At 46.0% G+C, this 27,860-nt stretch overlaps 1 long non-coding RNA gene across 1 annotated transcript in view; it reads right to left on the minus strand.

The window, feature by feature from the left end:
- Positions 1–1,574: 1,574 nt before the first annotated feature.
- LOC144162424 (uncharacterized) overlaps positions 1,575–27,860 on the minus strand; it is a 125,239-nt gene continuing 98,953 nt past the window's right edge. Inside the window, exons 3-4 of the long non-coding RNA XR_013320673.1 lie at positions 19,664–21,844; positions 1,575–13,009 (exon numbers count right to left, since the gene is read on the minus strand). This is a non-coding gene — a long non-coding RNA (uncharacterized LOC144162424). The remainder of the gene's footprint in view (positions 13,010–19,663; positions 21,845–27,860) is intronic.

Consider the following 27,860-nt stretch of genomic DNA (forward strand, 5'->3'; position numbering starts at 1 on the left):
TTCTTGAACATCATCGCCATCATCTTTTTCACGTCTCAACTGGCGTAGCAAGTTAGGCATTTTAGCACGGCTAACATCACCAGACTTCATTAAAGATTGTTCTCTCTCTCTCTCTCTCTCGCCGTGTTCGCCCCGGGGAACGCCGCGTTCGACCGGCCTTTTTCTGTGAGCGTTGCGTGGAACCGAACGGCTTTGACGCGTGATCGGCAATACAGCTAAACTAAAGGTTAACCAAGTGAAAGCAAGACTCGTCCAGACAAAGCCGAGCTTTTGCTTTGCATATCCAAGGTTAGCTGATCTAAGCCATGGCCATTTTTTAAATCTTTCTTTCCTCCATGGATATACGTTACACCGAGTACACCGATGTTCCACCGGACATATCCCATCGCCCCTACACGTGTAAACGTATCGAATTACAAATTATGTGATTACAGACCAAGAGGGTAGTTTGAAGAGCCCCAAGATGAAGCTCTTTTGGGTAGAGGCCCCTAAAATTTGTTGAGAGCAGCACACCCACTATTGAACGAGCAGTAGAGCAGACTTTAAATTTGCGCTACTCATTAAACAAAATTAACAGTGGCCTAGCTCGGCTATGCCAGGATATACGTAGCGTGAGCTAAGGTTCAGCTGGTTATTCTTAGGTTTCCTGGTTGTCTAGGATTAACTGATTATCATGCTTACTGCTGCTAAAACGATTTTCAATACAATCCAATCCAATTCAATCCAGTCCAGTCCAGTTCAATCCAGTCCAATTCAATCCAATCCAAACCAAACCAAACCAAACCAAACCAAACCAAACCAAACCAAACCAGTCCAGTCCAGTCCAGTCCAGTCCAGTCCAGTCCAGTCCAGTCCGGTCCAGTCCAGTCACTGCTCCTCGCGCATGCGCCGCACGGCTACCCAGGAGCCACGCGAAAAGGCTATCAAGCGGCTCCGGCGCAGCGTCAGACTTGGCTACTGCGCAACGGAGGCGCACAGCTGGGCACGCACCGGCGCCAGTGCGTCTGCTTCGGCTATGACGTCACTCCTCTGGAATGGGCCGAGCGGCGAATGTGCAGACCCAATTATTTATGCACCCGTACTCCAATTGGATTGGATTTCCATTCTAATTCAATACAATCTAGTTTAATCCAATCAAATCCAAATTCATTCCAATCCAAATTCAATCCAATCGAATCCAATGCTCCTCGCGCTTGCGCACCACGGCCCTTCAAGGCCCACACGAAACTGCGCAACCTCGGCCAGTGTAGCTTACGCTACAAAAGTGCGCCACTGAAAACAAAGCAGCGCTAGTACAGGCATAACAGTATAAAAAGCAGAAAGCATAAACGCTGCACGTATCGCGCGCCACAGGTGACGCACCTGTCACCTCCAAATTCCAGTGAAATATATACTCAAGTTTTTCTTCTTTTTAAATCCACGCGAGTGCAGAAGAGAGCACTTGGAAATACTCCCAACACTGGCACTTACCTGAGGGGAAGGATGCGGGCCACCTTTTGCTTTTGACGTCTGCCGTCTCTACTACCGTTAGGCGCTAAGAAATACACAACAGCGAAAATATTCTCGTAGTCGTTGCATATACATCTTTTATTAGCTCTTCTCGAACAGTGCAATAAACCGGAAGAGTATCAGGAACCAGAATTGGCATTTCTGTGACACACTCAATAGTACAGACATGTATACGCACACAGACAGACGGCGAATGATTCTAGACGCACCCTTGGCAGCATAAAACAGAACACACAACAGATTTCATGAACTAAGCACCCTAAATGAATGCGGCCACTGCAAACGCACGCACACCAAATCATGGCTCGGGCGAGATATAACAATGTTTCAGTCTTGTCTTATTGGCATTTTCTGTCGGGGTAAGCGCACCGAACTCTTCAACGAAGAAAAAAAACACGACATCCAGCGCTTTTCTATATATATGACATGGAACGAATAAGCTTGATCTGTTTCTGGGGTCTACTTTCAAACCAATGCCGGCATTTCATAAGCAAATAAGCTTTCTGCGCAATTTCAGCACCCACGCATGATACTGTGAAGATGTATGTGTATTTTTGTGCGTGCTTCTGAGAGAAAGGTCCAAGACAGTTTTTTGTCTGCTACGCTCAGCTTATTTTTAAGAAATGGTGCGGCGATGAAGCTTCTGTACATGTGAAACAATGGACACTTTTCTCAACCGACCTTATGATATAAGCATGCTAACCATAATCACCTGCGTGATTCTTGCTCCGTCACTACGTAGCCAAACCGAAGCAAAATATCCTGCTGCATGAACGGGCCTTCTTTTATGGCCTTACACTCTTTTCGCCCTATGTAAGCCTGCAGGCACTCTGGATCAGAATAACTCATCAAACGGTACGTTGTTATTGAAAGAGACATTTTTCGCTTCCTGCTCGCCCAATAAAGTTCCTTGCCTCTCTGTCTGTTCTTGCTTGGTATACCCGTCAGAATCGCGGAAACATCATCTGAGCCTAGGAGCTCAGTTGAGCAGCGCATATGGTGTACTGTTTGGGTAAAAGCCGGCCATACGTTCGCGCCATGACATTGGTTGGAAGATGAGACCGAAAAAATCATTTTCACCTCACGTGTTATTTATGGTCAACAATACATAAATCTATTTAATGCGTGCGCATTGTTTGTAGAGTAACAAAACGGAAGCAGTGCAATACCTTGTATATTTGCAAAAATCGTGCTTGGTGAAGCTTCAACATTGAAGTGTTATCATGAGAGATAACACAATTAAACACACAACAAACAAAAATATGAAGCCAAGCAAAACGAACAGTCGCTATGTTTGGCTACAGAGGGTGAAAGCTGGCCATAGTTATCTTTGTGGAAAGCGAAAAATAACAAACCTTAAAAACAAGAAAATGTAATGGAAGAAACTCAATAATAAAGGCCTACCCACTTTGATGTGCGATGCCTGTCTTCAAATAACAAAGAGAAACTAAACTAACGAAATAAAAAACGACGAGGATTAGTGCCTTTGCGTTGGTAACGGGATCGTGTTGCACCGGCACTTTACTGTTAATTTTGCTGTGCACCATCTTCACCTTCCTAGTTATTAAAATACAATTGCTTCCATGTTGCGGTGCTTCCAACCTGGTCTGATTTATTATGTGAGGGTTGCGTCCGGTTTTCTTCTTCTTTTTTGTCACAAATGCTCCAACCTTCTTTTACTAACGAATTTTTGTTTTAGTTCTGGTTTCTCAGTACGTTGTCTCTTATTTTTTCACTTTCTTTTCGGTTTCCTGTAGCACTTTTCCTCTCCTTTCGGGTTTCACGCACTTCTCCTTAAGCCTTCTGGCTCTTTCTCTCCACTTCGTGTCCAGGCTTCAAACGTACAAATACCATAGCGTTGCCGCACGATTCTCTCCCTTCAATGGGGTCTATCGCATGTTTCGCGGCACTCTCTCACTTGTTGCTTTACGGTGGGCTCTTATTACCCATCGACGTACCGCTTTGTCGAAAATTTCTAGTCCTGGTGGAATCTCTGATTGACCCGGAAAAAGTTAAGGGCAGTAGCAGTACCTTCTACGAGGTTCCCCTCTATACTTGATGTAGATTAAATCCCCTTAGGGCTCGGTGTTTCATGATAGGGGCGTTCCTTTTAAAGGCGGTAGTCTTTCTTGGGGTACTTCAACGGGAAAATTTTTGTCTCTCTGTCGGTCTGCCCGTCCCCCGAATCAGCCAGCCGGCCAAATCGAAACAGAAGCTGCACAATAGGTTTATATACCCACACCCAAATCTTAACGTCTGAGTCCTGTGGCAGTTTTCATACTTTTCGACATTGCTGAATAAAAGGCATAACATTATGTAAATATGACGCAGAACATCAATTCATAGGTGATGTTTGCAATATTCTTTTATTAACAAATTCATGGATGCTTGATTATTGGGATAGCAAATGATTACATCCACTGCAGGAAAAAAATCACTTCGTCGACTGCTGTCACCCGCGCCACTATAGCTTATGGCGGCATTTTAAGAAATCAAACGGCAACAGTTACGAAAGGTTCCGCTACATAGGTTCCACGTTCCTCTTGGAACGCACCCGGAGAACGGCAGCGTGGTTCTATAAACTTTGGAGTAGGGCGCCTCGATTCACGCGCGCCTCCGCCGTACGCCAGCGCTGGTATCGAGGCAACCAGTCCTGGAGCAGTGGAACATGGTTGATTTAGATTGAGTTGAGCAAACCTATAGTGTGTTTACCTTCGGAGGAACGAGGCGGGAGGGAAACAGCATGAGAGGTGAGCGGGAAAGCGAATGAAGGCATTTATTTGGGCAAATGTCGACGAAAGACGATTTGCAACGAAAGGAGCAGATAGGCGGCGCTTTTTCCCTCTGGTTCCTAAATGTTCATTGTGTCCAATCCAGCGCCCTAACGCCAATAAATATAAACAGGTAAAAAATGTGAAATGTGTAAAAACTATAATGAAACTCATAAAACCAGAAGGGTACATTCGAGCCTGCGCCCTCCCGCGATGAACTAAAATCAAATAAACAGGCGCTGCCTCGATTGAGGCATTCCTTCAATAACGCCTAGGAATCATGGGGCTGGTGAAACGCAGAAGTGGCGAAAGGGTGCTTGCGCATTAGTAGACAACGTTCAAAACCTTTTTAGCCTCTTTTTTTACCCATGACTTCGCTATTCCAACGGAACTTGTCCAGCACGCGAAGAACTGCGCTCCCATCGTGCCTCGTTCAAGTGGTGTGGTGCGAATCAGAAGTGGCATAACGTTCTGCGAGCCTACATTGCACCGTAAATAGACACCGTTTCTTAAAACTAGTCTTAGGGGTGTATAATAAAACGAAAATGTTCACGCAAAGCCCCACGCATCGGTTCTCCCGCAGTGAGAAAATGCTAAAAAGTGAAATGTCAGTTTAAACGGGGAGCTATCCCTAAAATTTCCTCGAACTCGCGTAAGCAGGGGACGGCCATTTGCAAAGCCCGTGCAAAAGGTCATGTTTCTCGAGCAATTTCTGTCAAATGAGCAATCCATGTGTATCAACTTCTCGAGCTTTGCAGGTGTATGCTTGAGGCTTCAGGTTAGGTGAGGCTCTTTGCAGGGAACCGAAGGGACTAGCTGGCACACGAGTGGTTTGCGATGTTCAGCTTGCACATCCTCATTTTCCGTGTTTTGTAAAGCGCTTGGCACTCTTCCTTGGAAGGCAGCAGAAATTTCAGCATTCTGGTGCCATATCGGCTAGTAGACCGATCTATACATGCTTGTATGCCGAAGGCGCGATATTACAGGACGAATCAAAATCACTATTTTATCATCATTATCCGTACCCATCTTATGCCACCCTGTGTACGAACACCTTACCCATAGCATCTATACTTCTGTGTTAAAATAGACTACTTGTAAACGGAGAAATCTCCTCCATACGCGCATTTCGTGTGTAAAAATGCGTTTTACACCCTACTGTAATAACCTCTTGGCGAAATGTAGGAATGTGAGCAATCAAACAAACAAATAAATGTTTACATAAGTAAATAAAAATATATAAATGACTACAAAAATCAATACGGAGAATTTTCTGTCTTCTCAATTTCCACTCCGGTCTCTCGGTAGGCAATCTGGTAGCATGTGCCGCGAGGAAGTTTGTTGTCCGCCATTAGAATCCCATGCAGTATACTTGTGCTTCTTTCTCTTAATTTGAACTCAGGTCTCTACCAGCCCCGTTTGCGTCATATCTAGGGCGATTGTATCCGTTCCTTAAGAGTGAAGCCTGAAGTTATTCTTTGCTTCTTTTGTTGGAGAAACGCAAACAGTCTTTCTAGTTGTCTAGCAAAACGCTACTTTCTTCCCGAAGAATCATCCGCGGAATTACGCATTGGAAGTGTACAAATCTACAGGCAAGTTTTTTATCGCTGGGGTTCCCTGCATTTTTGTTGTGCATTAACAGTCCTGCGTCAACGAAAACGCTACCCTCTGTGTTGGCCCTGCCTTCAACCACGTGCGACGTTTCCTCCTGCTCCCCCGAGGTGGAGGTAACTGTCCACGCTGAAGCCCAATCCCGAGGCTAAACGTGTCTTTGAATCGCCCACGTTTTGTAGGGCGAGCCTTCCGTGTGTGGGCGTTTGTTTTTTTACGTTGTTGGCTTCCTTGCGGACGGCTGCTGCCAAAAGTTGCGTCTTACGGGGCGCAAGACGGAGCCCGCCGGACCATAAACTCTGCCAGCCGAGCACGCGACAACGACGCCTCAGCCTTGGCGTTGTCGTCGCCGGTAATTTTTACAGCACCACTGCCCACGTGCCCTGGTAAGAACCGGGGTGATTTCAATACTTCATTACTACATAAATATGGTGACGCAAATTTCTTCCAACCAACTTAGCAGCGGGTAAAAATGACAAGCCGCCTAAATTTCTGCTCAGTATCTTTAGCAACAAGACGTTATCGGCGGTAAATGTTAAGGCATATGTACGCAAAAGGCTAACTAAGTTTTGTTGGCTTCCATTGGAAAGATTCCAGCTGAAAACTTTGTATCAAGTCGTTTTTCATTGGTGCTAGACAGACATAACCCTATTCACGGCAGAGGTGCAGCACACAACGCAGGAGGTGTATTTTATAACGCAGAACGTACTGCAACTGTTACTGGAGGAAAAAAAAATACTAAATTACATGAACGGCTACACTATGGATAACGTTAACAGCGATACATTGTGAGTCGCATACACAGAGTGAGGGTAAGAGAAAGCAGCAGAGAATTTATGTATTCGGACACTTCCAGCTTGCGCCAGCTTGAAATTCTGTGTCAAGGTATTTGCGTTGACACAGCTAAGAGAAATACTAGTCTTTGTCTCAGTAAAAAAAGCAAGGGGATGGGCCGAATATAAACGCACTCAGTTCAGAACGTCGGGTCTAAGTAAAGATCGATAAGTAGCCGAGTAGGTATTTTTACTTGCATCGGTGCGAATGTCGAAAGGCGACAGCTTTCGGGCGCTCCTGCCTCGTAACTTCTCCTCTCAAGCTATTCGCCCCCTTTCCCCGCTGTCCGTCCTGCCATGGTAACTGAAATTGAGGTTTTTTTAACTCAATCCCATTTTCGCGCGTTCGCATCGTTCACAGGCCGTTGTTCGAACCTCTTCTTTCTGTTGTTCCTGAAGCAGCACGAGCTTATGCTGGATGCCTCTTATTCTTGTGTTCCCTTTTTCTCGGCTCTTTTCGCCTGCATTTTTAACGCGTTGTTTTTCTTATTTTTCCGTCGTAAAAATCAATCGAACGAGCATTCTTCTCCCTGTGCTACATGGTCGTTTCAAAGGCCATCGAAAGGCCGTTGAACCGACTGTCTATCGAGTGCCCCATTGTAAATACACAAGGAGCAGTTGTGGGCGAGCACCCAAATGTCAACTGAAAGTTACCGCGTAGAACAAGCAATGATCGAAAGACCGCAGATACTGTGGGTGATGGCCTCCCGTTTCGCTTGAAATATGCCTGAAGCTTAACCTTGCCCTCAATAATGTAAACATATTTGAGCTATAGCAGTACTTTTGCTAATTAAAAACTGTTTTTGAATGTATATGTGTGCTTCGGCCTCAAGCCTTTTTTCGACAATTTTTCGAAGGGTAGTTGAATCGAGTGACACAGAGAGACGGAGATGACGACTACCGGTTTTAAATATTCTAGGGCGACCTGATGTGGATGCCTTCCAGGTGCACAGGAAAGGCTAGTTTCGTTAATCTGCAACAGAAGACGGCCTAAGTAAATCTTGCTTGACGTCTTCACTGCGTGGGCGTCATACTGAACGTCGATTCCTGCTTTGGTGTCTCTGCTGGTTTTGGTTTCCGCCGGATCGCGGAGCAACGCATCAGGGCAACCATCAATGTTCTACACCGCGTTCGCTCTTTCTTTCTTGCTCGTGTGCCAATTTTCGCGTTCTGCCGAGGCGCGTCTTTACTGCTGCGTTGCTGTTCGCGGAGAGCGCGCCCATAAGTGCCGACAAACACTCGGGTGTGGAAGCGTGCACAACTCCCCTGCTTTTCCCCACTGCGCAGGCGTGGCGCATGCTCGAATCCCCTGTCATTTTTGCGTTGTTACACCCAGGTTACACCTATACTGTTTCTTGGTAAGTATACTAGAGAAGAAACTGCTCCTGGTAAACCCTTCGTCGTGGGGGTTTATGGAAACACCCCCGCTTTTGGCTCGGGGTTGGCATGACAATTCAATTCTTAGGCGGTTTTGGGGATTTGCATTCTTCACTATGCATTAACACGTCTACGAGCCACGAGGAAGCCAAAATAATTCCTGTGCTGGGGTAGCCGTTTTCGGTGAAACAGCAGGCAGTGAGTGATCGTAGCTGACGTTGGTCATGCCGCAGTCGAAGGACGTATGACTTAGCGGGTAATATGCCGCCGCGAAATTTGTAGCTGACGAAAAAAACAAGCAAAACGTTCTTCGACGAAGACCAGATACGACAGATACGGGCGCCTCTATTCGTTCTATCTTGTCATCGTCCACGACTGTTTAATGCCCAGTTTTGTTTTTTCTTCAAGTAGAAACCAAGTCGCCTAGCAGCAAGCTTTGTTAAACTGTAGCTGACGGTCTGTGCACCGGTTCACCACGAAGGCGACGTTCTCATAGGCACGCTTAAAAAACTCTCCAAACTCTTCCAACAACTTATTATTAGAAACAAAGTTAAAATTAATAAAATACGAGTCTCTAATGATTTTTCCCTCCCAAATATTACATTGTTCGTGACTACCACCTTGACCGCGGGTACAACTGTGCCGACAAAAATACGCTTTACTTCCTTTTTCCTTCGTTTTAAAGCAGCCTGTTTTATTTTCCACTTACATAATTGTACACAATTCTTCGCGTTGTCGCGGCACATTGTTTAAATCCGCGGTCACTAAAACGTATCAATCCAAGCCAATGATGAAACCAAGGTGAGCGCATGAAGTAATGGCGGTCCATGACGACACAGACGGCCTTGATGTGAGTCGCATAGACGCCAACGCCTCTGTAGTGTGTATTTTAAGAAACTCTATGGTTGCACCATTGGTCGTCCCACTCTACCTTCCGGCCTCCCGCGTTCTGTCGCTCTTGCTCTTGAACAAGCACACGTACAGGCTTCAGGAGCTCTTGAGATTTGGGACAGCCGCACAGATTTCTGGTGATTTACTGTCCTGCTGCTGTCACGTCATTAAAACTGCAAAATGGTAAGTAGCAATACGCTCTTCTTGTTTTTATTTTGCACCAAAAGCTGCTAGTCCTTGACTGCCCGGCTATCGCTTTGCCTGCCAAGCTTGGTGAAGGCAACGAAGGGATACACGCCAACGCATGCAAATACTGTTGGAGGCAAGCCTCGTGCATAACAAAGAAATACTAGTTCCACAAAGGACTATGAAACCAAACTGAGCCGAAGCTAGCAAAGAAACGGCATTCAGTGGAGGAATTTCTCTGGGCACACTTGAGCACACCAATGGCCTGTACTCATCCAGGCGACAGTAAAACAAAACTCAACCTAAACAATGAGCAACTCTTCCGGGAGCAGCCAAACACAAAAAGCCCTTCTCGTTCTAAAAGAACGGAAATTCATACGTTAGGCCGGAGTGGTGTGCTCCTCAGGATACCTCGGATATGATCTCCAGCTGCTGATAGAATTCCTGTCATCGAAGTAGCAAAGTTGCCCGCTGAGCATTATTTCTTTCGTTGCTTTACCTTTCCTTACCCTGGCTTTGCTTAGGGTCACCCCAGTGCCATAACAATAGGTCAGATACAAACCCGGAAAATTAACAGATTTCGAAGCAATAGTTACTTAAAAATTTAACGCTCGCCATTGATAGGAGGATATTACACTTTGGTCACTTCATTGAGAAATAATTGAAGCTGCATGTCGTACAAACTGCCTGTATCGTTATCTTCACGTGCCGGGCACACAGGAATGGCCGCTGGCATGTCTGAACTGCTTTTATGTAGCACCTATAGCACACCACTATTTATTCGTGGCACCCCAAAGCCCACTATATTATTCTGTGTAGGTGGCGTGCAAGTTTTACAATGTGGAGACTACGTGCGATAGGAGATGTGCAACAAAACTTCGTGGGTCATTCGAAACCAAACAGACTTTGCACAATACATCTCCGAAGTGACCAAAATACAGTCCGTGTGCATACGACGATTTAACTTTTGACGGAAGTTTAGTATTGCGGATGTTGTTTTGTTATAAAGAAAAGTCACTTTGTTTATAAACTTTGAGCGCCCAGCCAGGGTATAGTTTTGCTTAACTATTGTTTGTGTCAAAATAAAAACCTCAGCGATTACACATAATTCCAACCACGGCAAAAAACAGCGCAGAGAAACGGAACGCAAGCCAAGAAAGAGACGGGCGCTGACTAACCACTGAACAAATTTTATTGCGCGCACGCAATATAAGAAAATGCAGGAAGAACGCACAAAAAATAAAATGTCTGCTAATGTCTGGATACCCCGAGGACCTCATCCGAAGCCTGTCCAACAAGTTGCTAACAGAAGAGCGGGTGGGGACACGTTCCAAGGCGAGCAAGGAATACGGGACGAGGACGGTCATCCCACACATTCACGGCATAGCGCACAAACTAAAAAGGACTGTGGAATGTTCAGGGGGCCGTGTTGTGTTTTCTGCTCCCAGAAAGTTGGGCAGCCTTTACAAGGTGGTGAAATAGGATGAACCAAGGCGCAACTTTTGCAACAAGGGACAGACAAGGCGTTTCATGGAGCGCACGGCCAGAGCAGTGCACGAGATCTCGATGTCCCACGGTGGCTCGTATATAGGACAAACTGGACAATGCGTGAATGATCGGCTTCGCGAGCACGCCAATGCCATCAAATCCGCTACTGGTATCAACCTTGCCACACACGTTGCTTGATTCGTGAACGAGCCCTCATGCGAGCCCTTGTTTGAGCAGAGTGTGTCCTAACACACTACGGAGACCAGAGGACATGCGAGATGTATGAAGCGTTTTCGATCCACGAGCGATCGGGCGCATGCGTAAGCAAGCCGTCAGTCGACTTGTTGCCAAGGATATAGTATATCTGTAATCTTCACTTTTTCATTTTTTTGTGTTCTTTCTGCATTTTCTTATATTCCCGGTTCGCAATAAGGATTATTCGGTTGTTAGTGAGCACCCGTGTTTGTAAGGGCTTGTTTAGGGGCTAGTTGGTATCGTCTTGAATTCGATATTAACCATCGTATGGTTTTTTTTTTCACTGTCCCTGTCCCTCGTCCAAATATGTTAATATCGTTAATATCGAATTCAAGCCCGTGTTTGTCTCTTCCCTGTCTTCCGCTCCGTTTGTGTGCGCTGTTTCTTTGCCATGATTATGAACCAACTAGCCCGTCTTCACACTGTAGTACAGAACTCCAACATACGGCTCAAAATTCTTCACGTGACCCGAAGTTAGCATTATGCAACCACACCACATGTGACTACAATAACGCCGATGCGCCAGATGAAACATTGGGTTTTTTATTGTACTCTACGAATTCTACGACAGTGAGGGAAGGGCCATTCATGCACCCTTTCTTGTTGCTTTTCCCTGAAAATAATACTCAAAAAGCCTGGCAGGAAAAGCATCTCCTATGCTTGTTTCACGCTACGAGTATGTGAAAGTACGTGCCACATTTCATAAACCATTCAGTCTGGGAAAACAAGAACTCCGCGCGGTACGCGCGCGAGGCACACATAAACCAGTGTGCCACACTCTTACGCAGCAAACACAAGATATGTGGTAGTACGAGTCTACTTGACAATTTAAGCCGGTTACCTTATCCACGTATGCAGGTCCAGAGATGGATATCTGGTTCCGGACACACCACCGGCTGAAAAAGGCACACATTCTTTTTGTAGCCTCATCGAGCAAGTCCGCTGTGCAAAAACACCTGTACAACTTGTCGGATCATGAGCAATGTTCACCACACAAAAGCATTGAACGGTTTCTGTTTGAACAAATATTGCACCTGCGTGGACTGGATAACACCACCATTGGTCGGGAGATGGTCCTGTCTTGGCAAATATGTCTTCCTCCGTTGCCTTGCACCAAACGCCACAAATCACACCGCAGAACGAAGTTCACCGCCCATGACGACAGAGGTGATGCCCCAATTCCGAACGCTAACCGTGCATGGAGAACACATGTGGCGGGTCACACCCCGGTCTCTTCGGGCGATCGGCCCTTCCGGATGCTTTTTCTTCAAAAATCGCCCAGGTCTGTGATCCGCAGGAGCTTCTGTTACATCGAGCAGTTCCAGAGGTTACCATGAACTGTTTATGGGCATTTTTTAAATGTCGTTAGCGCTACACAGCATAAAGGAGAATTCAGGTAGCCACATTACTAAGCGGGGTTTTGAATTTTAGTGTATGGTGGATCATCTTCACATAAAAACTGGACCTGAATGAAGGGGCGCAGCATGTGGTGGTTTTTGTGCAACTCGCACTGATTCGTGTCTGAAGCTACCGCGGGAGTTTCGACGGTGCTAGAGGGCGAGGAGGTAACTGAGGCGCGAAGCGATGCGTGCTCAAATCGGTGTGCTTAGGATTCCAAATTTAAACAGTTGCGATTCTATTGTGCTCGTGATCCTTTTGTGAAGGTTCCAAGGCGGGTCACCTTTGGGGCTTCCAAAAACGGTGATCCCCGCGCAGGATAACTTACAAGAGGCAATTAATTGGAAGGGCTGCATGCGGAATTTTCGCAATCATGTTCCCTGTCGCGCAAGGATCGAGCTAAGCCTAGCAGAGCCAGGAGCACCAAGTCCTTCCCCTTTGGGCGTCGGGCGGGCGGACTCAGACCTTCCCTTCCTCTTGGTCGTTGCTGTCCGTCCTGGCGGCGGCGTTGGAGCGGATGGACGAGTGTCGCTTGGAGAGGCGGAGGAAGCGGTCGCGGCGCATGAACTCGTCGCAGAGGTGGTACAGCCGAGCCTCGTAGCGTTCTCGGCGCACGTACTTGATGAGCACCACGGCGAGGGCGAGCGCGTACAGCAGGAGCACCACGAGCACGTACACCACCGCGCTGGCCTGCGCAGCGAGAGGAAAAGCAGTGAGGCAGTGCTGGCTACTGCATGTGCACTTGCATCTAACCAATACAGCGAAATTGAAAAAGCGTCGTACACTGTCATAGCTGCTGTGCTCCTCGCCACTACGTCTGTAAGCCTGGAACGTCCTTCATAGACGCTGCACTAAGGAGAACCATTTAGGTGCATTTCTCACATCGTCCTTCACTTCAATGTACATGCTCCCCAGTTTCATCCTTCGTGAGCGAGGTCACAGAGTTTGTCTTTCTACAAACCTGTAGTCGCTCACGACAACTCCTTTATTTCGCACTACCTTACTTCTATACGGTATGGTGATAATGAGAAATTAAACAAAATTACGGGAAATTCCATAGCGTAGAAGTAGGTGACCAACGAAGCTGAGGTGAAAAAGAATTTTTTAAGGAAGGTTAAACTACAACAGACTTTTTTATACTGCTACTGAATCTAGAACGCTGGAACGACAACGGCCATTGCCGCAGCACGGACGCCTGTGTGGTGGGACGAAAATTATGACTGTGACGACAGCGCCAACCATGTGGCGTCGTTGTCGCGTGAACGGCCGACAAAATTAGCTGCTGCCCCGGCGGATGCTTCTTTTGACTGCAGCCGCCTATAAGCAAGCAAGGAAGCAAGGAAGCATGCATACCAACAACACACAAGAACGCCTCGCGCTATGGAACGCCTCACGCTTCGAACCTACGTGAAGCCTCGGGATTGGGCTACAGCGTGCATGCCTACCGCCACCTTGGGGAACTGTACGAAACTATCTACGCTCGTTACCGTCGACGCTGAACTAAAATGCGCGGAACTCTAGCTATCGGCTGCTTCGTTGTAAACAGTGATCCCAACAAGCATTGCGAGGCTAATCACGCGCGTATTGTATCTCTAGAAGGTTTTATTAGTCATGTTTAGCCTTGTTTGGTTGAGAGTGTGTGTGCAATAAGACTGCCACAAATTGCCTTCCACATGCGTAAAGTTATGTCGACACATTTCTGCAACAAGGGAATGGGCCAACAGCGATGAGAAGCCGTCAAATGAGGCGTTACCTGAATTTACAACGGCAACCACCAATTGAGCGACCTGGACAATGGTGGCAGTGGATTAGGGACGTCTCCTATTAAGTGAGCAGCCGCCTAAGAGTAATGAGGATCAGTGAACACTACTCTTAAGTTCTACCAGTTTGTGTGTGCTCAATTTTGCCACGGCTAGGATGCCTGTGTGTCTTATGCAGGACATTCTCTCACGTGGAGATCTGAGGTTAGAAAGTAGTTATCATTTCTAAGCTGGTTTGTCTAGTGGTACGCCAAGGAATTTCGGACTGCATTTACGCAAACTTGCGGCGGGCTTTTCGCAACTTCGGAGAGGTGATAAGGGTGAAGTGGTGCACTATGGATAGATAGTGGGCGCAAGAAAGCGCTGATGATGGTTGTGGGCCAGGTTGCGCGTTATCCACAAACAAGGCTCACAAATACATAGCGCGTTCACTGTACCGGACAGTGCCAAAGGGCTGCTTATAACGGCACGGCCCATGTTATTTGCATTTAACATACACCAATGCCGCTAAGAGAGCACAGCCGAACGACTGCTGGGCTGACAAAAACATGTTTTGCATTGAAAAAATTATTACACGACAACACTAAGCTGATACGACTCACAGCTACAACCGCTGAAATAAATCTTTGCCATTCGGCTGATATTCAAGGAGATACATCTTGTCTGTGGCAAGTGTTTCCAGACTCCCGCGGCCGTAGAAATCCGGTACGCCGGGGACATTTACGTACTTAGTCACTTTAAAGCGGAGACACATTCTGAGCGCCAATGTCGATGTTTGCATATGTGAGTGCGCTCAGTGGAGGAGCAGTTCCTCAATATACACAATGGGATTTTCGTCGGCTTTGTCATTAGGGAGGTTGCATGGGTCAGGAGTAGCCACAACATTTATTTTGTGGTCACGAGTTTTGCTTCGGAAGGCATTTTGAGAAATGCTTCGTGAATTTTAAGCCATAAATTACTCATGCAAACTCGCAAGGATATTTGGATGCAGCCCAATCGTTTTCTTCGAGCGTTTACGATGACCGCTTCCTAAGCACACGGCCATAAATTTAACAACATGAATTCCAAACTAGTGAAGATGCCTTCCAGATTTGGATATGGCGGCGGATGCGGCGTAACACTCCCGAGTCCCGACGGAGCTACGCAGCTCCTGGCGACGGACGCAAGGTGACTCACACAGACCCTTCGCTGCGCTAAATAAACTACACCGAGCTACATAGTATTCCGGCCCCCGCTGTTTGGCATAGTGACAGCTCTCAGAGTAATAAACTTCATTTCATGCAAAGCGCTCATTACCATGCATGACTTGGGGGAAAAAACGTTCGGAAAGAACATCACCTGCTTCATGAACTTAGGGGCAAGGGTATAACAGCGCTTTTAACATGAACCTTTGCGAAGACTTTTCAGGTTCTGACCTGTCTTTTCACGCCACTGTCGAGATCGGCCAAAAGATCAGCCAGCTGCGAATAGAATTTCACTCCACTTCGGGACCGATCAAAGATGGCAAGTTGGATGTCTAGCAGAAACCCAAAAGAATTCGTTCGTAACAATACTTACCTTGAAGAATGCCCCTGAGTGATTCAAAGAATCGTTTATAACATCGAATGGATTGACAGCAGAATGTGGTGCAAACTGCTAATTCACGTTTTGGCATTTTCATGAACTCGAGGAGAAAGCGACGTACTTTCCTTGACCAAGAGCAAAACAAAAATTGCTTTACTGAAAGGCTGTCCATATTTCCGCCTGCCGTTGACTCCTGGCGCTGCAGATAGTATGTTCTCACTAGTTTAAAACTCAAACATGGTAACGATTATAAAAATGAAAATTACCTCTGCCCACAGCCCTTCCTAACAGACGAAGATGAGTATACGAATGAGCTGCTAGCACAGCAGCCAGTTTAATAACGGGGTGTTTTACTAGCCCTTTAAAGGCACGGCTTCTCCGCGTAACATGTAACGTGGCGTCACGCCGCAGTACAGGGGCTTCTAAAAGATCACCGCTCCCTCTGGTGGGGACGAAACCTGTGACCCTCGCGTCACGAAGCCGATGTCAATCCCACTGGGACACAGGCAGACATTCCACATATGCAAAGTGTTGGGGAGGGGGGGGGGGGGGGGGACTTCGCGCTGTGCCGGTGCCACGGATGCTGCCTTTGCCAAGCCGAAAATGAGTACACTATACCATAAAGTAACAAACAAAAAACTGGAATTATTGCATTATTACCCTGAATTAATAAAAACTCAGTGCAGTGCCTTTTTACAGGCATGATGATGATGATGCTGCTTGCTAATGCTTAGCGGCTTCCACTGTGGAGCAGGGTGGCGTTGTACAGCGGCCTTAGTCGTAACGCCACTGTACAATCACCTGGCCAAAAAATACAAACAAAATAAATAAAAATAATACACAATGAAAAGAAAATAAAGAAAATACCTTTACGAAATTGTTGTGCTAGTCTGACTTCTTTGTTCGCATGTGTTCGCAGATTGTTCTCTGCTTTTTTTTCCACCAGCATTCTAACCTTCTTTTACTAACCTCTACTGCTCTTCAATTCACTCTTCCGCTAACCTTAAAGCCAAGGGCCTCCGGAAGCTGGATGGCTCCCTCACTGAGGACAGGACGGATACTTTTGCACTCCGTTACAATATGTCGCATGTTTTCTGGCTCCTTGCCGCAGCCTGCGCATAGTTCTTCCTGTACCGGCTCGTGGATAAGCATTTTTCTCCGCAAGCACCCGCCCGGGCTTCAAAAAGCAATGCACTTCCTTTGCTATTACTGAAGAATTTTTCCCTTCTGATCTCCTGCTTCCCGATCCTGTAGATATCTAAGGAGTTCTTCGCATCCATCCTCTTTTAGATGCGACTGCATCTCATTAACTCGCCTTGTCCCTCCATACGGCGTTGTTGTCGTCCGTCCACACCCCTCCCCGATTCTCCTCGCCGCGCGAGCTGCGCTCTCCGCCGCTCACCCCTTCTCCTCTCCGATAACGAACACTCTCTCGCGAGGGGCATTGGATTTGATTCGATTGGATTGGCTTGGCTTGGATTGGATTGGATTTGGATTGGATTAAAGTGGATTGTGTTGGATTGTGTTGTGTCATAGCCGCGCCACGTTGCGTCATAACCGCGGCAGGGGGTTCACGGCACGTTTCACGCGATGGGAGAATCAACCTAACGGAAACAACAACAGAACCCCCTATGCGTCGCATCTACACAGGGGTTCCCGCGAGGGGAGGTGGGAGAAATTTTTTCCAGGTCATTCTCTCTGATTCTTTCACTTAATTTTTTATTGCCTTCGTCGTTTCCCCTGCACTTCCAGGTTTCATATACCGTAAAAACCCGCGTATAATACGGACCCGCGTATAATACGAGGTGTAATTCGGGGACAGCAAAATCAGAAAAAAACGTTTTCATCCGCATATAATGCGAGGTAAAGAGCACACAAAATACCGTTCAGTCATTGTGAGTTTTCGCTGGCACTGCCTCCCGACGTCCGTTCAGTCATCGTCAGGTTCGCTGCCGCTGTCTGCTGAAGTCGCCTTGTCGGGAATGTCTTTCCACAGAAAGTGGTCCTCAGTGCCATCAAGGGCATTCGAGATGCCGCTTTCTTGAAAGAGCGACTGGCGAGCTCCTCTGGGATGCTGGCCCATGCATCCGCGATCCAGCCACAAAGCACCGCTGGAGAAACCCGCGTCAGCCATTCGGTAGCTGTCACTTACGGGTCTCCTGACCTCATCCACTCTTGGTAGCAGGACCTGATGCAGTCTTTGAAAGGCTTGTTGATGCAAACGTCTAGCGGTTGCAGCTGGGATGTCATTCCTTCTGGCATGACAATGAGTTCGGTGCGGGGTTCGCGTAACAACTTCTTCACGGAATCGGCCAGGTGGCAGCGAAAGGCGTCCAACACGAGCACTGACGGGAATTCCCAACAGTGCTCCAGGCCGGCGACACCACACAGACTTTATCCAGTCAAGCACCAGTTGCTTTCTCCACCCACGAATGCTGCCTTCGGTGACGCCGAACTGCCGTCCTGCGGCGCAATTCCTGATGGTCTCGGCACATAAAGTAACTTTTCACAAATAACGTTTCTCTTTGATTGTAGCTGAATACCGTTTTCGTGCACCCGACATCGTGATAGACTTGCGGTGAACGTGCCGAGATCCTTCGCGTGGTCAAAACAATCAAAATGGCGCCGTTGAGAGAAGCAGCAGCCAGCTAACGCCACCGCAAGATGGCACACCCTCCGCTGAAACCGAAAGTGCAAATTTTTGGCTGAAAACTTTGGGATCCACATATAATACGAGGCGCAAATTTTACATGGTAAAATTTGGAAAAAAAAACTCGTATTATACGCGGGTTTTTACGGTACTTTGTCCTGAGCCTTCTGGTTCGTTTCCTCCAATGTGTGTCCACGCTTTTAGGGGCGAAGCTCCTCTTGCTCGGGCCCTGTCCTGTCCCTCGTTGCTGCCAAGCACGGCGGAATGATGATGATCGTGGCAGAATCCCCCTAGGGATTGGCCAACCAAAGATTCGCCGAAGAGGTCAAAACGTTCAACGCATTCGTTGTTACCCAACAAGAAGGAGAGGAAAAAGAAGAAGTTGTCCTTTGTCGCCTGCGAGCTGAAGACACGTACTGGGGGTACGCGACACAAGACGCTCTACAGAAGGCGACGGCCAAGGTGGCTAAAATGTCACACACCGAATTCGCCAACTTACCCATGGAGATTGCCATCGTTCCAAACAAGGCCTACATAATCACCACAAACATCGACGTCGTCGACGGGCTTGTCAACGGAGCGGTGGAAACCTTGACGGGTCGAGTCTTTACAGGATGTGTGGGCGAATGTTTCATGGTTTTACCGATAAGCATTTGAGGTTCGCCCCTCTCATCATCATTTACTTCGTGGAGATGGCGGGATTTTTTCATGTAAAGATACCGTAACACTTTGGCCGCCCATTTCTGGTCATCAATATTACTAAGTCGTTCTTCAAAACATATTTTGCTGTGTGCTTCTCTCAATTCAAAGGAGGCCCATCCCATGTCACCCTGCACAGCCTCATTTGTTGTTTTACTGTGTACTCCTAATGCCAACCGACCTACCGCCCTATGATTTACATGTAGCACACACTACTACGTTTGAAAAGGTGAGTGCTGGTACCATTACTCCCTTCCAGATTATCTCACAACTTCATATCTGTTATATCCCCAGAGTTCTCTATGCTTCATTATGGAGGCATTCTCAGTGGCTGCGGCGCCCTCTCTTGACTACTTTCGGTACCAACGACAGTCTGATAGTGAAACTAATCAAGGGAGCCCCACTACCCTTTTGGCGGATCACTGCTCCGCATTTGACACCTTTCACGCTCAGTGGAAGTGCTTTATTTTTACCTAACAGGTTTCTTGCAGCTAGCAAACAGCTCAAGAAAATGAACTTGTTGAGTTACAAGCCATGGAATTAGTAGTGTGGCTCTGCAATGTATCTTCGAAAAGCTCAATTTTTACTACGACGCAGTCACTCTGAGGACACCAGAATAGCATGCCATTTTTCTTTCATTCTGAAGGAACCTTGAATCGGAGATATACTCACCTGACTGTTTGTGCCGTCCGTTCGCCATGGTTGCTTTGCAAGCACGGCACCTGGAGGTGGTATGGTACCTCGGCCGTCGAGGTAATGGGTACCGTTGTGGCACCACTCCAGCGATGCGCTAGCGTCGCCGGCCGCGCCGTTGCCGTCACGGGCCGCAGCGTTGGCCGAAGCCACACCGCTTGACGTCGACCCAAGGTTACCCAGCTTTGTCACAGTTCGGGCGCCCAGTGGAGCGGCATGTTCCTGACATCGGAATGGTCTGACACGTCTTCTTTAAAATCGCGCTGACAGCCACCGGCACAGCTGTATTCGTCTAGGTGACGCTAGTATCCAGTTCGGCTATGGTGCATACTTGGGAGACGAGTTTGACATTCATCCCACTTAAGGTATGCTTCGTTAAGATAAAAATGATCTTTATTTACAGTTCATTGTTAAATTTTGACTCTGTGCAAAGGGGTCACATTAACAACGTTTGCCATTCGTAGTGCGTAACTAGCATCTTTTCAGTACAGGTGGAGATATTTTCGGGGGCTGGCGTCGACCTTGCCGGATCAGGGAATATCAGTTTCTGAGCTGAATATTGGGAAGACGCGCCAATAAAAATAATGATACATACTTTATTAAAGGTTACCAAGCGTACGTCTCGTACGGCGAAACAAATGACGCCTTCTTCTATAATACCGGTATTTTAGCGAACGTCGTCAATAAATATTCTCTCAGAAAGGCCGTCTTCACGGTTCTAAAGCGCCAATGAAATGCTTATGGCATCGAGTTTTAACAAACGTTTAAACCTTTTTTAGCTAAGTGAGCGAACGTTCAACCACTTTTTCCAACCAAGAATTCCAGAAACGGCGGTCTTATTCGAGCATAATGAGTTTATATCAAGTACACATTTGCATTATCCTAACTCTTTTCTCAGCCGTACGTGCCGACTGTTCCGAGAAGTGTTTCTGAAGCAGTAATCGAATGCGGAGCGTATCGGATTAATGTCTGGTTTACTGCCTCCAAAGACTGCTTCCTAGTTCCCAAGTAAAGTCACTAACAGTCTATGCAAGATCTTGCGTACTTTCGAAATTTCTGGCGGTTTCAGCGCCACTGCTGGACCTTATATTTAATTTTAAAATTATTTCGCTGTATCGGGCAGTTTTTAAAGGACGATGTGAAAGTAGCAGCCATTGCCTATTTAGCACCACCGTGTTCAGATGAATTATATAATGCTTCATGGACTTCTCAAAGAGCAAATAACAGTAGAAGGCCTGACAGCGGAGGATGCAGTTTTCCTGTATAACAGGGAGGAGTGGCGAATATTACCCTGTCCAGTAAAGCAAAGAAGGTAGAGTTTTTTTACAATTGGTAGAAATATTTTCAGAAGAGTCATAAGCAAGGTTTTGAATCACAAGAGCATTCCTGAAGGAATATTGTATTTGCGAGCGAGATAGACCTCTCATCTTTGGTGGTGCTGAAAATTTTCAGAATGCCTTATGGCTGAAATCTATTATTAACTTTCTTTTCTGGACACCATTGTCTTTCGGACGTCACAAATACTATCGTACTAGAGTATAACAAATTGCTCTACGCCAGTGAAGTTCTAATGCGTTGTGCAGGTGCTTCTGCGCCTGCACTTGTTTTGGGGTACTGAAAGATCAGAACATTCTACTTTAGAGTCCTGTCTACTAGAATTACAATTTCAGAAAAGGAGTTAGAAAAATGGGACCACACATTTTTTGCCGTCGCTAGGTCTTCTTTTAGACATTGGAGGAGTGTGCAGCTAGATAAAGTTCAACTGGCTTTTTTAACTCGATACTTTGTGTTTGTGTTCCCGATGAATGTCCTATCCGGAATCTACGTGAAGAATTGCAAACTATTTGGACGAAATTCTATTTTAGTTGGCGTTAGTGAATTTTGCTGCGGCTGCAAGCATTGCTTAAGACGGGGTCGTTTCAGTTGCAGGCTTGTTCAATGGCCGTGGACCAGATGTTTTTAGCCCTTGAAGTCAGTCTTGTCAATTATGCTGAATAACCGCATCCCTATATGGGAATAGTCCTCGCATGCCCGTTGGGATTACACGGCAATAATATTGCCTCGACACTTATGTGCTAGAAAGGTATTCTTTCGTGGTGGACCCAATCGACTGCTTGGCGACAAAGAGGTCTCTCTAGTAGAGGTGAGGGTATCGTGAACCTGCAAAGGAAAGAAAAAAAGCAGTGGTTGATGAGAAATGGGCTCTCAGGATCAAAACGTCACATGCTAGAACGGTATATGCAACTAATAGACTTCACAAACAATTCCAAATGAATTTCGGACAGTATCAATTAGGGTGTGAGTGAAGCACTGGATCGCGCATGTCACTATTGAGCATGTCACTATTGCGTCCCTATTGCGCATGTCCCAACGAGGAAGATACGGACTCAGCTTGTAAACGTGAAAGACCAGCTGCCTCGCGAAAAGTTCCCTGGCGTCGTTTACGAAATTTCCAGCGCCGACTGTTATCACTTTTCATAGGCGAAACGAAGGACTTCACAAGACGCCTGGCTGAGTCCCCGCACAAGCCTCCGCGCCCGACAATAGCCTGGACCACACCCCTCCGTATCAGCCCTGCAAAGATCCCCACGGAGCAGCTGCTCTCCGCAGCCGACACATTGCCTGGATCACGAGCCACGTGGTCAACTACAGCATCGCGCCAGCGCAATATAAGGAGTGCCGTAATAGCAACGCTGTTTAGTGGGCTTGGCAGCGCTTCTACAATGACGTTCGCTTACCTTCACCGTCTTTTCGCCCTACAGGTAATTAACTCACATTCTTTATATGCGCCACGTACTCTTTACGCTTCATTGGTTGCGCTGCCAAGGCCACGTTGTTGCATTGAAATTGCTCAGGAAATGTAGCCAAGTGTTACTAACCATACTTATGTTATCAGGGGACATCGAAGAAAACCCTGGCCCCCTAAAACTCGTTCATCAACCGATGACGTACCCGAAGACATAATGTCTGCCCTAGATGCTATTAGGTCTTCACAAGCTCCCCTACTAAATGAAACGAAAGCCATTCACCTCAAATTATCAGAAAGTGACAAAGCCTTTGAAGATATCCGAAACCGCCTTACCAAAATCGAAGCTGACTGTTCATTCCTACTTACGATAAAAGCCCAAGTAAAAAACATTGAAGCCGCCGCTGACCAAATACTAAACAAGTTGCTTACTTAGCATCAAAAATAGATGATCTGGAAGACAGATTCCGCCATTCAAACCTTCTGTTTTACGGTGCCAGTGATAGTGATAAAGAAACGTGCGAGCAGGCAGAAAAGCTTGTGACAGAAATCTGCACAATCAATCTTGGCATTCCCATCCAACCATCAGATACGCGCACATAGACTGGGAGCATTTAACCCCGACAGAAAGCGGCGGATCATTGTAAAATTTGCGAACTATAAAATGAAAGAGCGTGCTTCGTCATCTGCCAAAAAACTATAAAACACTGACTATGCCATTTCTCAGGACTGCTCCCAAAAAACAGGGCTTGCCCGGAAACAACTTGTTGAATTTGGAAAATCGCAAAAGATTACCTTTAAACTTAGGCACGATAAACTAACACTCGGTGAAGACATCTATATCTTTGACCATTTCCTACAAAAGGTGGTCCCACGTTCTTCCTAGCTAGCAAATACCCGTTCTTCCTATTTGTGCCACACGCCCCTGTCATTCATATATACCAATATCAGAAGCCTTTTGCCCAAGCGAGACTCACTGTCCAATCTTATCGACACGACCAATTACAACTTAGTCATACTAACAGAAACATGGCTAAACCCACTCATTAACGATTCTGAACTCATGTCCATTTAGATGGGACCGTGTCAACAAACGTAGCGGAGGCGTATTGATAGCCGTACATCACGAGCTGCAGTGCTACCTAATTGATATCACTTGCACTTATGCAATTCTTTTCACATCATCTAGGGCATCATATCCTCCTCTAATCATCGGCGTCTGCTACCGCCCACGCGATGCAGATAGTTCTTTTGTGACAGACCTGCACGAATCACTGCACTATTTAAGCAAATCATACAAAAACGTCCCCGTCCTTCTTCTTGGCGATTTTAACTTCCCTTCCATACCATGGCCTGACCTATCATCAACGATGCGTAAAAAAATGCAGAATCAGAGTTTGTCTAACATTTGGTTTATCACAACTCGTAAAGTCACCAACAAGACAAACAGCCCTCTCTTCTAACATCTTAGATCTAGTGTTCGCCTTCCACCCGGATAACCTTTTAAGCCTCACGCACTTACCAGGATTCAGTGATCATGCGATCCTCGCAGCCTCGTATCATGCAGAAGTAACACCCCAGATAAAAACGAAAAAAAGCTAACCTTGTATGACGAAGGCAACTACGATGCTATGACAAACTAACCAGGTTCTGCTCTGCATTCCTAACAAATTCCCCTACTCGTTCGGTTGAAGAAAACTGGTCACTTTTGAAAAATACAATGCAGCAACTAATCGAAAAGCATGTTCCTACCATTACAATAGTTGAACGCCCATCATCTCCGTGGTTTAATTCTACACTAAAACGCCTCAATAACCAAAAGAAAAGACTTTATCGGATTGCGAAAAAGAATAACTCTGAGCATGCCTGGTCCAATTACCGTACAGCAGAAAAAGATTTCGAAGCACTCGCTGTTAAAACAAAGCGCGCTTTCTACTCAACGACCTTGCCTGAAATGCTTCGTAATAACCCTCGTCAATCTTGGAAAACAATTAATCCTAAGCCGCGCAAGCCCATATCACTATGTGACAAAATTAACTTCTCTATACCCGACCAACTCGTTGCCCAAACGCTGAATACTACCTTTTGTTCCAATTTCACTGATGAACCCGACGGTGATCCTCCTTTCTACCCATACCTCAACCATACTGTTATGTCGGACATTACGGTTGAACCTAGTGGAATTATGAAACTCATTGAGTCTATCAAACTAACCTCCTCATCTGGTGTTGACGGTATTAACTCCAAGGTACTAAAAAACACAAAGCAAATCACGAGTGTCATTTGTCATGCATATTTCAGCAATCACTGTCATCTGGGGTGGTACCATCAGACTGTAAAGTTGGTAAGATTGCTGCAGTTCCAAGAAAAAGGTCATTATCTTCCCCTGCTAACTACCGACCTATATCTGTCACCAGTATTTGTTCCAAACTAATGGAACACATCATTTACTCGCACGTGGTAAAATTCTTGACCAGCAATCATTTCTTCCACCCGAACCAACACGGCTTTTTCAAAGGAATGCCATGTGACACAGAGTTAGCACTATTTTTTAACGATATCAGTTCAAGTGTTGATGTTAATGTACCTGTAGATGTCCTGTTTCTTGATTTCGAAAAAGCTTTCGAGAACGTTTCTCATAAGCGGTTGTTCCGAAAACTTTCGTGCCTAAACCTTAATCCCCATGTTCCTAACTGGTTGAAATCCTTCTTAACTAACCGTAATCAATTTGTGCAAACTAACAATTTCTCCTCGCCTATGTCACCTGTGGTTTCTGGAGTGCCATAGGGCACTGTTCTTGGCCCTCTTCTTTTCCTAATTTATATTAATGACCTGCCACATAACATTCTCTCTAACGTAAGGCTTTTTGCTGATGATTGTGTTATTTATCGTCCTATTAATAGCGATCATGCTGTAGATATCCTTCAGTCAGATTTAACTCTCATTACGAAATGGTGCGAGAAATGGTTAATGACCATAAATGTTAACAAAACATCGCTCATTTCTTTCCATTGCCGCCAGACGTGCCCATTACATAACAACTTCCTGAATAGGTCGGTTATATCATCTTTTTCTTCATATAAGTATTTGGACATTACCTTTTCTCAAAATCTGTCATGGTCTGTCCACATTACACATATAATAAACGAAGCTAACCGGGTACTGGGCTACTTACGACGTACCCTTAAACTCGCCCCAGCCGCCGTTAAAATACTAGCCTATACTACTCTTGTGCGACCCAAACTGGAATACGCATGTGCAGTTTGGGACCCTCATTAATCTAACCTTTCATCGTGCCTTGAATCAGTCCAAAATCGTGCTGCCTGGTCTATTTTTAGTGACTACTCATACTACACCAGCGTGACCGACCTTAAGTCAAAAGCTAACCTACCAAATCTTGCAACAAGACGCAAAAGTACCCGCATATGTCTGTACCATAAATTCTATCACTCGTCTCTTGGTAACTCAGTCATCACACATGCTCACCGCCACTCATGGAGTATGACCACCCAAAAGCAGTTTTCCCACCGCATGCCCATACTTCTGCGCATCTTCATTCTTTCTTTATTCAAACAGCCATAGCCTGGAACGGTCTCCCCATCGAAGCCACGCACCACTTCGATGCCGGCAATTTCAAATCAGCCATCGAACGCATCAACCTTCTACAAGATTGACTACCTCGTGTAATACCCCTCCCTAGGGGCATTTGAAGATGTAATAAATAAAATAAATGAAAAAGAACACCAGAATGACGTACGGAAGAAAAAGGTATTAACGACCGCAGTCGCCGAGCATGCAAGGGAAACCGGCCATCAGATTAACTGGAGCGAAGCAAAGATGAAAATGGAAAAGAATGTATTAACCTGTCGAAACCTTGAGTCACTAATCATCCAGACAACGTCCAACACGCTTGACAGGAACGATGGAACACTGGATCCTATCTATGCAAAGTCACTGAAAACACTGCTGAGTGGTGCATAACACAGGGACGTCCATCCGGTTGCTTCAGTGTGTACAAGGGAGCCGTAGTGCTCCAGAAACGTCGTTTGTATATTTTGACTTTGGTCAGTGACCAGTAAACCATTTAAAGCATGTTTTCTGACCAGACGGTATGCCGTCAAACCGTCGACTACATGCATATTTTTCGTTTCGCCAGTTGGATACTCATTTTGATGTTGATTTTGGTAACTTTCATTTATATTTGGAACGTTGCTTTCCGGGCTTTCTTAGTTTTGTCCTCGACTTTTGCAAGAGATGTCTAAGAGACAGATGTTCGGTTTCATCAGTTTATTTCTGTAAAATGTTTATTTCCTTATTTTTCGTTCTTTCTCGTTTATGAGAATTCCGTTCGGCCTAGTTTTTAAGTTTACGGTGTAATACCAAATAAATGTGTTGCATCCGCTCATTTTTCATTTATATGAAAGTCCAGGGCATTACACGGTTGGGTCATGTTGACTGTTGGTTATTTGTATTTCCAATGTTTTTTTTTTTTCGGGCTTCCTTCCATTTTTGTAGATGTAGGATTGGCACATTTTTTATTTCGTCAGTTCATTTCTGTAAAATGTGTATTTTTCCTTCTCGTACTTTTTTGTTTATCAAAATTACATTTACGGTCGAATAACGATTAAATGAGTCATACCCGCTAATCATGCATTTTTATGGAAATTCAAGGTGTTACACGGTTGGCTCATCTTCGCTAATTCAAAAACGGTTATCTTCCTTGGGCTACCCAAACACTAAAATTCTGGTCTCTCTCTCTCTCTCTCTCTTTCTCTCTCTCTTGGTTCAGCTGCCCAACCAAAAGTTAAAATGAATTCTTCAGTACGGCGTTCATATAGTAAAAACATGTTCAATAAGGTGGTATGCTACATAATTATCAACATTTTTTCACCAAAAACATTCCCCCGCATTTCCCCGAAGGGGAGTATGAGGAAGTGCGACGCACGGGGTGATGCTATGAGGGGGAGTTTGTTGAAGTTTGGTGGCATTTTGCCCGTTAGTTACATTAACACCCCCTCGAGATCACGTTCGGCTTAACACGCCTCGTTTGTCCCTCTGCGGAAATCTTGGTGAATTAACGTGTATGTTCGAGAGATGTTCGAGAGGGAATGTAATCACGCACACACACACACACACACACACACACACACACACGCAAAGTAAAGTGAAACGACAGTATTTATTTCAGCACTTGTTTGTGTTGTCGTTGTATGCGACGGTCATTACGACCGCCTTGTGGTCGCTAAAGTGGACCGTTAAGGGTTGTTGCAGCCGCTATAACGCCGCTGAGTCGCCAACGCACGCCGCTGACGACGTAGTTTGAATGCGTTAAAGATATAAGGCGCGTTACTAACATTGATATTAGCGTCGCGTCCGTGGCTTAGGCGGTAGAGCGTTGCGCCGCGGCCGCAAAGTCCTCGAATCGAAACC

This window comes from Haemaphysalis longicornis, unplaced genomic scaffold (genome assembly GCF_048455015.1).
Source record: "Haemaphysalis longicornis isolate Haplotype H1 unplaced genomic scaffold, Haemaphysalis longicornis Haplotype H1 scaffold_12, whole genome shotgun sequence".
NCBI classification, from domain to species: Eukaryota; Metazoa; Arthropoda; class Arachnida; order Ixodida; family Ixodidae; genus Haemaphysalis; species Haemaphysalis longicornis.